Raw genomic sequence first — 14,186 nt, 5'->3', positions numbered from 1 at the left:
TTCCGTCGCTAATCCATCGCTAATTAGCGATGGAAAAATTCCCTCGCTAATTTCCTACAGTTTTGCAGTGATTTTTTTTGTCGTCGATCTGTCGATAATTAGCGACGGATTTGAGACAGAATTTATATCGTCGCTAATTTCAAAAATATTTCAAAGCTTGGCAACAGATAATGTTCTCTCGCTAAGTTCGTCGCTAATTTGCGATGAAAAAAAACCGTCGCAAAGATCCGTCGCTAATAAGGGTTTTTCTTGTAGTGTCTCCCCCCCCCCCCCACACATATATATATATATATATATATATATTGGATCCCTGGAGTATGTAAACCAGGGAACTCTCTAAAATATTAGACTACTCAAGGCTATCCGATCAATGCAGATTGAACAACCCTCATTTTATCAAAATGGTACCTGACTTTAGGGGTCGAGTACCTTTCACAGGATTGTGCTTTACTTCTTTCTCTCTCCCTCTCAACACCCACTCAAACCCTTAGCCGAAACTTTCCCTCTATCCACCACCATCATCCAACATCGACCCTCTCTCCGGCCACCAATATCGCACCCCCCCAATCTCTATCTCAGTCAAGCTCTCTCTCTTTCTCTCTCTCTCTCTCTCTCAGCGAAGTCCACCATCATTGCTAGCACCAACCACCTCCATCGTCGACACCACCATCATCGGCCCTCTCTCATTAGAGCACCACTGTGAAGCACAATAGCAACAACACGACTTCAGGTTCTCTCTCTCTCTTTCTCTCTCTCTCCGTGCTGCAGAGAAGCACCTGATAGATCCTTTAGATGTTCCAAATTTCTCATACCATATTCTTATTTATGCTGATGATATGATTATTTTTGGGCGAGCAAACATGCAGCAAATGCGCTTATTCTTGAGTTCTTTCTTTCTCTTTCTGGGCTTTTCCTAAATGATAACAAATGCTCTCTTAGTATGTTCAATGTTGAGTCTTTTATGATATCATAGCCGATGTTCCAATCCACAACTCCAAGAAGGTTAAGTGAAAGAGAAGAAGGGGGTGATGGGTGCACAAGATAGAGGAAGTGAGAAAGAGAGGTGGAGATCTTGTGAAAGATAGAGAGAGGGTGAGGGAGACTTGTGTGTGGTGGGCGAGGAAGAGAGAGCTTAGGAAAACATGAGAGGGTGAGAAGGGTATGAATAGGAAGGTTGAGAGAGAGGGGGTCATGTAAAGGTGATCATAAACAAGTCTAAGAATGACTGAAAAATACAATTCATCATATCCATGAATATAGCTTGGTCATTCGTGAGTCCAAATGACATTGCCATTAACTCATAGTGTCCATAACGTATCCGAAAAGCAATATTGGATACATCCTTTGCCTCAATTTGCAACTGATGGTACCCATATCTCAGTTCCATCTTTGAAAAAATCTTAAAATATTATCAATAAAATCAATATCACAAAAAAAGTAATAAAATAATGCATGTCTTATAAAAGATATAAGCACAAAGGTCTAAAGTGAAGCTTTACCTTAGCCATCTGTAACTCAATGAATAGATCTTCAATACAAGGTAATGGGTACTTATTCCTAACAGTGACTTGGTTAAGCATGCAAAAGTCAATGCATAACCTTATCGATCTACTTTTCTTCTTTATGAAAAAAATGAGTACTTCCCATGGCGATATGATGGATCGAATAAATTCATGCTCCATAAGCTTTTAAAGTTACTTTTTTAGCTCCTTCAACTCAAGCTGGTGCCATATAATATAAAACTTTAGAGACTAGAGCAGTCCCTGATAAAATCTCATTGTCAAACTCTACTGCTCGAAGTAGCAGAAGTCCAAGTAACTCATCCAAAAATACATCTCGATAGTCTTGCACTACCATTAGCTCCTCTAAAGTTGAAACTTCAAGTCCCTCTGAAGTTAGACTCACAAAAAATGCAATATCTCCTCTGCTCACATACTTCTGAGCCTTAAGAGATAAAACAACATGGTGCCCCAAGGAAGGTCTAGATACATAATAGAGGATTTCAGGACAATTGGGCCGTGATAAGACTAGTTTTCTCTCTCAACATCGGATAATGGTGTAATGCTTATACAACCAATCCATGCTAAGGATGACATTGAATTCAGTCATCTCGAGTAATACAAGATTAGCAAGTAAATTCTACCCATCCAACTCAACATATACATTTGGCAAATACGAAAAACAAATGCAACTATCGCCTATAGGATTGCTAACATTTAGCACATGCTTGAAGGATTTAACTTACAAGCAAATCAAGCAAAGATAAAAAAGTGAGTAGCACCACTATCAAACAATAGCAAAGCAGCTCGACTCGCTACCAGAATAGTACCTTAGACCAGATCACTGTCCTGCGAGTCACTCCCAGAAGATGCGTAAACACAACCAGGTGCCTTCTTCTGCTGCTTGCTTTATTGCTGAGGCTGCTTACCATTTGCTTTCTGCTCGACAACTCTCCTCTCATCATTTTACCTTTTAAAGCAAGCTTGAACAAAATGCCTACCTTTTACATAGTAATGACATGTGGCAGATGCGATAGGGCAAGGCTTGCCACCATGGACATGAGTATACCTCATACAATGCTCCTCCTTAGTTGTCTGACACTTGGACTGATGTTTAGGCTACTGCTTGCCTTCTACACAAAAAAATGACTTCTTGGCAAGTGGGGTAAATTTCTGCTTACCATGAAATTTTCTCTTTACTGGCCCTCTCCAGACTGCTGCTCAAAAGACTTCCCTTGAGCCTTCACATTAGAAGCTCAATCTTCTTTCAGAACTGTGACCACATCTATGGCCTTCACAAGCATCTCTGGTCCTCGAATCAGAACCTTGGTTCGAAGTGTAGGCTTTAAAACTGGTGTGAGTTTTATGAAAACCCCTTTTAAAATGATATTTTAATAAAAATCCAGTGAAATCCAGATACCAAAAATATAAAAACCGGCTCGCACGAGTGGTGGAGTCCGAGTCGATCTCAGGGAACGAGAAATATTCGTATTCAACACACAACTATGCTACTCTTTATTGATAAAATAAAGAAAAAAATTAATTAAATAAATAAATAACTAAGGGAGTATTGCCCTACACAGAGGGCTTAAATGAATAAAAGAATAGACAAGCCTTATTACAAATCCAATGAATTGAATAAAATAAAAGCCTAATCTAAAAAGAGAAAGAGAAAAATCTTCAATGTTGGAGCCTTGCTGTGGTCCCTCTGTCCCTTGTTTGAATCTTATTTATGTTCTTCTTCTGAAGGCTCCCTTGACGGGTGCTTCAGAGAGTATGAGAGTACCTTTCAGAGAGCTCAGAGGGGCTCTTCAAGAGCACAAAAAAGGGTCTCTTCGCACATCAACTGGTTTCCTGCAAAACATAAAAACAAAATACAAAGCAACAATAAGAAATCTACACGAAAATCAAGAGTCAATATAACAAAAAGTCAAGAAAATATGAATTAAGTAAAATAACTACACTAAACTAATAACACAAACTGACTATAAACTAACTTGTAACAACCTACACTAGAATGCAAAATAACAACCTACACAACTAACAATCAAAGAATTACGTAACTCAAGAAACCGAAAACTAATGTACCCAACTACTTCCAAACATTAATCACTCATTAATTGAACCAAACTACTCATGAAATGCAGGATATACGATTTATACATGAACACTAATAGCTAAACTAGCAATATCGAATTTATCTAACTACGCAAAAACTCAAATAGGGATCGACTAAACTGATTAATTCTAAACTAATTTAATTGAACACAATGGACTTAACCTATTAACACTACACTAATCTGATCACTGACAGAATATTAAAAATGGTATGAACGAAAAATGTAAATAAATCAACAAGCATTCACTAATTGAGAGCAACACTAATGCTATTGATGAGAATAACCACAAGCGGCTAACCTAGTTTCATTAACTGGAAACAATAATTTTGGAAATACACGACTAATCTGTAATATGATGAATAAAACGTCTGACATACAAAATAGAGAAACTTGCTATGTGTTTGGTAACAAAACCTACTGAAATTAATCTAGACTGCTAAAACAAATAACACTATAGCCAGGGCAAAATGCATATCGGCAGAAAATAAAATCTAACGATTTATTTTATCTAGCAAGAATTGAACCTACCAAAATACTGTAAGTAAAGGAAATCTAATCTGACGACTCTACAACTGACAATGAAATTATATAGCCCTACTCAACATTAAACTGATAATTAATAAAGGAAAAAAAACAAAAATGCTAAGGGTAACGATCTACAAATAAAATGTTGTTTATGCAATAACACGAAAAGACAAAAAACAAAAACACCTACAACACACTATGCCTACGAAAATAAATCTATAGTCTATTTTTAAAACTACTGATGTACCTAATTCAGAAAAATGCTAGTCACAAATCTATAAACAAAGACGACTATCTACAAAAATGGCAAAGTTTTTTTTTTCTTTTCTTATTTTTCTCGTTTTGTTTTTGTTTTCAAATACTATCAGAAACATGCACTGCAGTAATGATTAAATGCAAATCACTTAAAGAACTAAACTAAGCTAACGATCTATTATGCAATGCAATATGTAAAAAAAAGAAGGGGGAGAGAAGTGATACAAACCGAAGTTTGCTTCTGATGAAGGGCTAAAGAAGAAGAAGATGGAGATTCCATCAAGGTGCACACGTTGCCCCACCGATGTAGAGGTTTGCCGACATTGGGAGAGGAAAGAGAAGAGGAAAGGAGAAGAAGAAGAAGAGGGGGAAGAGGGAACATCAATTTTAGAGAGAGAAGGCAAGGGAGAAGGAGAAGAAGGGGCTGGATGGAGGGGGTGTGATTCCCAAAACTTGAAAAATGCCTCCTCCACCCTTAATAATGGTATTTAAGGCTAAAACCTAGGTTGAACACGATTTTTCAGTTTCAGTCCAAATATATTTCAAAATTTCTAAGGAAAGGCCTCTTGAAAAACGTGTTTGCCAAATAGTAATCCTAACTAACTAAAGTTCAAATGATAAAGGTCTGCCCTACTTGAGTTTACTAAAATCCTACATTAATGACAAATGTTAGAAATGTAGGGACAAGCTTCAGGACATGCGATTTTATGATAAAGTTCAATGCGATGCGATTTCTCGAAACTAACGACAAACATAGGGTTTTAAAGCAATTTTACCATGGATCATGCATAAATAACGATTAATACACAGGTAAAATGTATACATGATAAAAAACCCTGGTGAATTTCATTACCCTTTCCTCGTCGATGACACACACATTCATGCGAAAATGCTCAAGTCCTCTGAATGTGGTGATATAATCGAGCAATGACATGGCTCTCTGCTAGAGCTCAAAAAACTCTGGCATCTTCTTAGACTTCTCATATTTTGAGAAATAGGCCTTGAAGAATACATCAGTAAACTAAGCCCAATAACTGCCTGGCTCTCAAGCTTTGCCTAGTGGACAGTCTCCCACCAATGCAGAGTTTGTTCTCTTAATCAATAGGTGACATAAAGCACCTTACGATCGTCAGGAACACAAAGCACCATAAATATACGTTCCATCTCCTTGGCTCAGTTCTCTGCCTGGATCGAATCAACCTTGCCTTTGAATATAAGAAGGTCTATATCCATGAACTTTTTATACTCAATATCTCCCTTTGCATTTTGTTGGTGCTCCGTTATATTCTACAAGTTAGCCCCCATGGCATCCATCACAATCGATTGTCTCTATACCACTCCAACCATAGTGGCCAAGGTGTCAAAGAGATCATTTACTCTCCCTACTCATGCCATCTGACCAGGAAAAGTAACAATACAAAAAAATTATGAGTTCTAGCATATTCCTAGGTTCAATCATGCAATATCACATATCACATATATGTTTTACATTTAATATCAAAACATTAAGCATGGGTGTATATACAAAACATTAACATAACACATATCTTACCCATGAAGGCGGTCTTGCTCGCATCTCGAATTGAAGTCACTTATACCCGCACTCTGATACCAATTATAACATCCCTAAAAAATGTAACCTTTTTAAACTTTTCCCAAAACCCAAAATTTTAAGAAAATTTAAATTTTTTTTATTTGAATAAAGTTTTGCATGACTTCCAAAAATAATGTGTCTACAAGTTTATCTAGGGCCACAATTTAACAGTTTTAAATATTGGATGACCCTTTTGATCACAAGCGCGAACATATATTAGCCTCTCAGTATCAGATACAGTACAAAACCATCCGTAGACACAACCTTATTGAGGTTATTATTCTATAGGAATTTATATATATTAAATATGAAAAATAAAATCTATTTAAGGGTTAAGACATTTGAAGAGTTACATAAAAACTGAGATTTGCAATTACTTTTTAATTTTTGAATAAAAAAAGGACATCTACAAATTCATCTCATTCCAAAATATTTACAAGTCCTTAAACAAGTAATGATCCAGATTAATAACGTTTAATATTTTACAAGTTGAAAAAAGAAATAAAATATGGATCTTTTAGGGATCATAATAGGTAAAAATGCTCCCTTCATGTGCGCAACAACCCGTCTCTGTTGTAAGACTTTAATCCTCTTGGATGATATCTATAATGTTGTAGGGCATTAACAACGTGCCTATAGAAAATCCAAAACTCTCGTAGATCTGATAAATAAACGTGGCAAAACCCAAAATTCTTACGAGTTTTGCAATAACCAACAAACCGCAACAAGGGCTAATACTCGAACACTTGGCATGCACGTGCAACACCAAGAAACTAAACATATAAGCACAACAAAAGGTTCAGCTGGGGTGTCTGAACGCTAACAAAGGATCTACTGGTCTGCACACACTTCGATGTAGATGTCAGAATTGTCCTTCACAAACTTGGTAAAGGGTAGGGGACATCGATTAAATAATTTTCTAAGAAAATTGATAACACTCCAATTCGGCAAGGGATGAGCTGGTCGACTATGATGGACATCTCCCATGATCTGCATGCATTATCAGACAACCCTATGCTACTACACGCTTCCCAATATAAGGTTTCTAAGAGAAAATCAATTTTCTTGGAAAATCAATTAAAAAGAGAAGCAAATAAGGGAAGAAAAGGATGACAATAATGGTGATGGTGCTACAGATAATGGATGAGGCATAAATCTGGGCATGATTTCCAATGCTGAAAATGTGCACAGAACCTAAGAAATCCTCAATTAGGGAAAATCAGCTATGAGGATTTCTTAAAAACAAATAATAAATGAAGAAGAAAATAAAAGAGATGAAGAAGAGGATGAAGAACTCACCTATGGCATGAATCCCAAGGGGATGTTATAGCAACATGCACAAATCCCAATGTATCTGGTTGGAGTTGTGTGCAAATCTCAAGACAAAACAATAAAGAGTCGGTTATGAGGAAAACCTCAAAAAAAATTAAGGAGGAGATTGAGGCAATGAAGAAGGAGAAGATGATCTCATCAATTGCGGGTCATGAATCCCTAAGAATGATGCTGCAGCAAGTGGCATGAATCCCAAGGAGTGGCTGGCACAAATTCCAAGGCAATAGGGAGAAGGGGTAGAAGAGAAAAAGAAGGGCTTCATGGTTTTGGGAAATAGGAGAGAGAGAGAGAGAGAGAGAGAGAGAGAGAGATTTTGGCTGGAGTGAAGAGGAGTAGAAGAGAGAATAGGGGGTTGGGTGCTCTAGTGGGCCCCGCCCTATTCAACTATCCATTAGGCCTTGCGCCCAAGAGAGTTAGATCTGAATCAAGACCAGTTTCCACCCAAATCTCATTAAACCAAAAAAATAAAAAAGAAATCATTCGAAACCCAACATTAAATAAAAATTAATTTTGTTTAGAAACACTAACAAGACTTAAATTGAATATTTTTAAACAAAAGAAAACATTTATAATTGTTAAATTGGGTTGACCCATTGGGTCCGAACCCACTTGGAAAATAAGTTCTCATTAAAAATCCAATTTACATGTTTTTTTTTAACTTTGAAATGTGTCTAGAACTTATAAAATCCTTGTTAAATGTATTTTGACAATATTTTATTATAATATTAAAATAAAATAGCCATTTAATTAATATATGACCAAAATGGCCTTATGATTACTAAGCAAAGATATAACATCTAAATACATCTAGTTAGCTTCATAACTTCATGAAATCACTCCAATAATTCACAAACTCCATAAAAAAATATATATTTGATTATAACAGAAATAAAATAAATCGTTAAATGCCCGAAATAATTCTATAAATGCCAATTCTACCCTTATTGGCCATAAATGAGCAAATAAACATGCAATACATCAAAAGAATGAAATTTAAATGCCAAGACACAATTTTAACTTGAACATAAAGATGTTTACTTTATTTATTCATAACTCTCAAAATTTACAGCACAACACATGAAACTTCATCAAAAGAACTCAAATATGAAGAAGATTGCAGTACAAGGACTTGATTCAAAACCACTTGGTCATCTTAAAAAAAACCCTAGAAAAAGGTTTTCCCCAAAACTCAGGCGAGACCCGCCTCTAAAACTTCGAAATCCACTCAGCCCTCCAAGGGGTTTAGGCGTTGCAAAGGGGATAGAGATAGATTGAGAAAGAGGGGGGGCTCAGGCGAGGCCAGAGGGGTGCTTGTTTCTGATGGTGATCCTCTCGGTTGCACTTGACCAGGATCCGGTAGAGATCGTCTCTGGTGGTGCTCGACCCAGCTCCGAAGGCCACACTGCACTCTCTCCTGATCTACTCGTTATAGGAGAGGGAGAGAGAGAGGGGGGAGGGGGGGGGGGGGGGGAGAAACTCAGAAAAAGGGCTAGGGTTCTAAAAAAAGGTATTAAGTATCTTGCACTCTAATTCCTCTCTCATGGATTGCTTAGCTACTCATTTCCCTATATGTATGATAGGCCAGCTGGGGTTAGGCAGACCCCCACCAGTTATACAATGTACCACTAGGCTTTGAACATGAAACGTCCCAACACAAGGTAACGTGCACCAACATCTCCTAGCATACAAGCGGAGCTCCTCGTTGGTAAAAAAAGAAAACCTATAATTTGATTGCTTAAGAAATCATATGATGTGTACGGTGTTTAAATAACAATTTCAATTACTTAATTCAACAACTAAAACTATGTCAATCTTCATGATTCACATCTTTTAGCACTTTGATATGTACTAGAAAACAACCCTTGTGAACGGGTCATATACATAATCACACCCACACACAAATCAAACATGATGAATAAGCACAAACAAACAGATCAAATATGATGAGTAAAGCTTAATCTAGTAATAAGATGTAAACTATTTGAATTCAACTCGGATGTAGCCAATACAATATTTGACTAATTACATGTTGGCTAAATGGATTCCAATAGTAAAAATTTCATATATACAAAATCTGGTTTTTTACATGTAAACATATTCAGATTTCTGTCAAATCCAGATATTCTTCATATTTCGATAGCAATAAATCAAAATCATATCCGCATCCGATTATAATTAAATATGGTTCTAGTTTACCAAGTTGGACTAAACGGAGTCAAATTCTGTTGAATATCAGATAAATCAAATCCATTGACGCCCCTATCTAGTAAATCTCTCTCTCATGGGAATATAGGATCCCAATTTAATTAGCTTTTCTGATTTCTCTCTGCCATATGATCATATGTAAATAGCTTTTCTAATCTCTGTGGCACCCATAAAATCCTCCCATGTAAGGAGCTTTCCTAATTTCTCTCTCTATTAGAATACATTTATACCACAACTAACTTATTAAATGATAATAAAAAATCGCAACACTTACCTTGTCATTTAACAAAATGTTGTGGTGGCTTGAGTATTATGAAAAAACAAAAAAGTTAGTACATTACATTCAGCTTAAACTACTACCCTTTGTCATTTTTAAAATGTTACAATACAATCAACTTTTGGTTTCTTAATGCCTCTCATCACTTCTTTATAAGTAGTATAAATAGATATATACAACCTGGCCATGAAATACCCGAGTAAGATCCCTCTCCTACATTATGGATCAGTGTCAAGATTGATAAAAATTTCTGAAGTTCTACAAAAAAAAGAGAGGATAAAAATCATCCAATAGAAGTCATGCAAAATGCAGAATGGACATTTCATTATCTATATACTTGAGTTATTTCATGATAAAGGCATTTTCTGAGTTTGAGGACTCACTCTAGACAGTCAAGGATTTCATGAAGTATTTTCTGAAGTTCTGATTTATATAGGCTAGCATTTGGAGTTTTTTTTTTTTCCGATAATGAGGAAAAACCACTGTTATGGTTCAGATGTCCTATTATGGGTCGAGAGATGACACCATAGTGACAAATATCGCGAGATTTATGAAAATCTCATGATAATATCACGAGAAATTGCCTGAAAGTTTAAAACGGCAATTTCCTGCGAGATTTACAAAATATAGTGAGATTTATGAAAAAACATAAATAGTGCGATTTAAACGCGATATTTACGTTTTAAACAGCTATTTATCATGAAAAAAATCATGTATTTTTATTTTTAAATATTTTTTATTAATGTTATCTTATAAAAATTAATTTTTAATTAATTTTTTTATTGCCGAGATTTTGCCAAAAAAAAAACGCGAGATTTATGATTTTTTTTTTCAATTTCTCACGAGTTTTTGAAAAACGAGAAATTGCAGATAAAAACTTTTGTCACTATGGATGCCACATTGACTGTGGCACCCTTTTGGTTTTAACCTCCGTGAGGACTCCAGCCAAGTGTCCATTATCTATTGGCTTTGACCTTTGAACATGTTGGCATACGTGTGAACCATGGCACACATATTCGTTATGGATGCATATGCATACACATTGTCCAAACCAATTTTACAAAAAATTATCGTTTTGAAAATTAAACACACAGTCTTTGGAAATAAAGTCCATTACCGTTCTTTTTGGAATTCCATGCATCACATGCATAGACAGGCCGTTGAGTGGGGGTTTAGGTTTCAGCAAAGCTAAACTATTTAAGGCAGAAGGAAGAGAGTTGACATCCATCCCATATGCAAAAACAAAGAGCTAGACTAAATTGTCCTAGTCCTCGCCGATCCAAGGTCCAACAATGGTCTAAATTACCTACCCAATTGCCCTTGGCTAAATTCATTCCTCTGCATGCCTGCGACTAACACAACATATGGCGCACACTTCTGGTTTTCAACTCTCAACTTGCTCTTTAATTGGGAAGTAGGAGCCGACCCCCTAGCCAGGAGTGCAAAGGATATTTCACACTGCAGATATAATTCTAGAGCATTTATGCAAATCAGATGGTTGGTGAGGGGAACAGTGAAGAGAGTTGGGGGAGTTTATCATACATAGTGAATCATAGAGTGATAATGGAGCCCTCAAGTTGGCAATTTGTGGAGCTGGTTAATAATGCGCACACTTGCACTAGTGGTTGTTGCAACAATCACCACTCATGACTCACACAAATTCAAAGGAACCCTTGGCTAATTCTATTCTCAAGCTCATGAAGTTAGTTGCAATTTTTTATATAAATAGTCTTTCTCAACATTTACAGCGCCACTTTTGTAGATATGGAACAATTCAATTCCTTGACTGAAGTTCCAGGTGTATTAATAAGGACAATATACTAACTTCAAAGTAGGTTACGTTGAAATTGTTAGCAATCTTTTCAATTAAAAAAAATAACAATTTAGCTGAGGACATATGGTGACCTTGAATATCACTTGGGGCACAATTCTGAACTTGAAAGATCCATCTCCATCTCTGCTTTGGTGAATAATTCTACACGTCTCTTGTTACAAGTTTGAAGCCAAAGGGAAACTATCTCAGGTAGATAGGGGCCGGTAAAGGAGTTTAACAAATCAAACACTGCTTATTCGGACTCGGATTGATTGCCAGTGGACCCAGCTCGGGCTTGGGTCTAGTTGAAAATATTTTTGACAGAAAAATCAAGTTTTTTCAAACCGATAGTGGAGGTGAATATCATGTCCTTGATCCCTACCTGCGCAATTGTGGGATTGGTCATAGAGTGTCATGTCCTCACACTCATGAACAAAATAGTGCTGTTGAATGCAAGCATCATAACGTTGGTCAGTGTCTTATGAGCCAAGTTAAAGTGCCAACAAAATATTGGACTTGATGCTTTAAGTATTACCGTGATTCTAATAAACAGGCTACCATCTTCGGTTAGTAGGAATAAGTCTCCTTATGAGGTATTGCATAAAAGAAAACCCGACTACAACCTTCTTCGTGTTTTTGGCTGTGCCTATTACCATTGTCTCAGACCTTACCGCAGTCACAAATTAGATTTCAAGCCACAATGCCTTTCTTTTATTGGGTATAGTTTCATGCATCTAGGGTATTTGTGCCTCAATTCGGATACCGATAAAATCCTTATGTCTAGAACTGTGGTCTTTGATGAGACCAAGTTTTTGTTCCATGAGCATGAGGCCAATTCCACCAGTGTCAAGTCTGGTGTTAACCCAATCTTTGGTGAGGCATTACCAATTTCAGATGTTCAAAGTCCAATCTCATGCCACTCCCATCCTAGAGATCATCGATTCTCCTGAAGAAGCTCAGCTTGAACCTGTTACTGTTCCTGTAAGCTCTTACTGCTACGCCCCTGCATATCACTATTTGTTCTTCAAAAGGAAGGAACAATGTTACATGTTATATGTTGATTATATCCTGATTAGAAACTCTTTTGTTGCTATTAGAAAACTTATTGAGTGCCTAAGCCAAAAATTTGTTCTAAAATACTTGGGTGAAGTACATTATTTCTTGGGTGTTGAAGTCAAATAAATATCTGGAGAAGGCAAACATGTCTGGTGCAAAAACCTATGACAATGCCCCAATCCTTTTCAGGTGTTTTGTCTGCAATATCTCGTGCTGAATCATTTAGATATCTCGTTTGCAGTAAATAAGGCATGTCAGTTTATGCAGGCACAATTGATCATTGGACTGCAGTTAAATGCATCTTGTGGTACACCATTCACTTTGGATTCCTGATATAATCCGTTTCACAATTTTGTTCGAAAGATTTTTTAGATGCAGACTGGGAAAGTTGCCCAATCCACCAGTGAATGTATAGTATATCTGGGTCAAAAAAGAAACAAAATACAGTACCTTGACTCTCGACTCTTGTGGATCCAATTTCTTATAAAGGAACTTAGAGTCAAACATAAACATAGTGTTCCCTCCAATGTTGTAATGTTGTGGTGTGACAATGTTAGTGCAACTTATATAGCTGCTCACCCGATTCTCCACCAGTGCAATAAGCACAAAAAATTGATGTACATTTTTCTCATGATCGACCAAAATCAGCTTGTGGTAAAGCACTTGTTCGCCCTAGATCAATGTGCTGACATATTTACTAAGGCATTACCTACTCAACAGTTTGTTGAATTGAGGTCCATTCACCATTATTCTGGGCCCGTTGATTTTGAAGGGAGATGTTAAAGATACTAGTGAATCGGCAGATCTGGATTCAAACTCATAAATAACCGAGTTCAGGCAGTGAAGGGGCTACATGTCTGAAAAGAGTCCCAATAAATCAGGGCTCTGTAAATGCGGAAAGTTATCCTGGTCCTCTCACAATCACATTCAGGAAAGAAGATGAAGATGCATGGAGAGGAAGAAAGTTTCAAGATCATTAAAACTCTCTACATGTAAAGATACAGAGTTTGAGAAGGTTACTAAACCACTTACATCTTGTAATTATTATAAATTCAATGGAACCTCCTATCCCTCAGCAGGACGTTGAGAGTAGCTTGGGTCATGGATGTAGGCAACCCTGTCGAACCACGTTAAGCTTGTGTGTGTGTTTTTCTTTATTTTTACCGATTATTAGATTTATTAATTACTGTTTTAGTAGCAATGTCATGGTAGGTCTTCAGCTTAATTTTGGGTATGAATGAGGCTAAACTGGAAGGTCTAGTAAAAATTGATCTTTACCAAAACACTAGACCACTATGGGCCAACTTTGGCACATACCTGTCATTTTGGATGCTTCTTGTGGCAACGGGCCAAATTCGTCCATGATATGCTTGTCGGTAAGAAGTCTCTCTCTCTCTCTCTCTCTCTCTCTCTCTCTCTCTCTATATATATATATATATATATATATATATATATATATATATATATATATATATATATATAGAGAGAGAGAGAGAGAGAGAGAGAGGTG

This window comes from Nuphar pumila, chromosome 12 (assembly GCF_984573655.1).
Source record: "Nuphar pumila chromosome 12, dmNupPumi1.hap1.1, whole genome shotgun sequence".
Taxonomy (NCBI): Eukaryota; Viridiplantae; Streptophyta; class Magnoliopsida; order Nymphaeales; family Nymphaeaceae; genus Nuphar; species Nuphar pumila.
Note: the sequence above shows the minus strand (reverse complement) of the source record.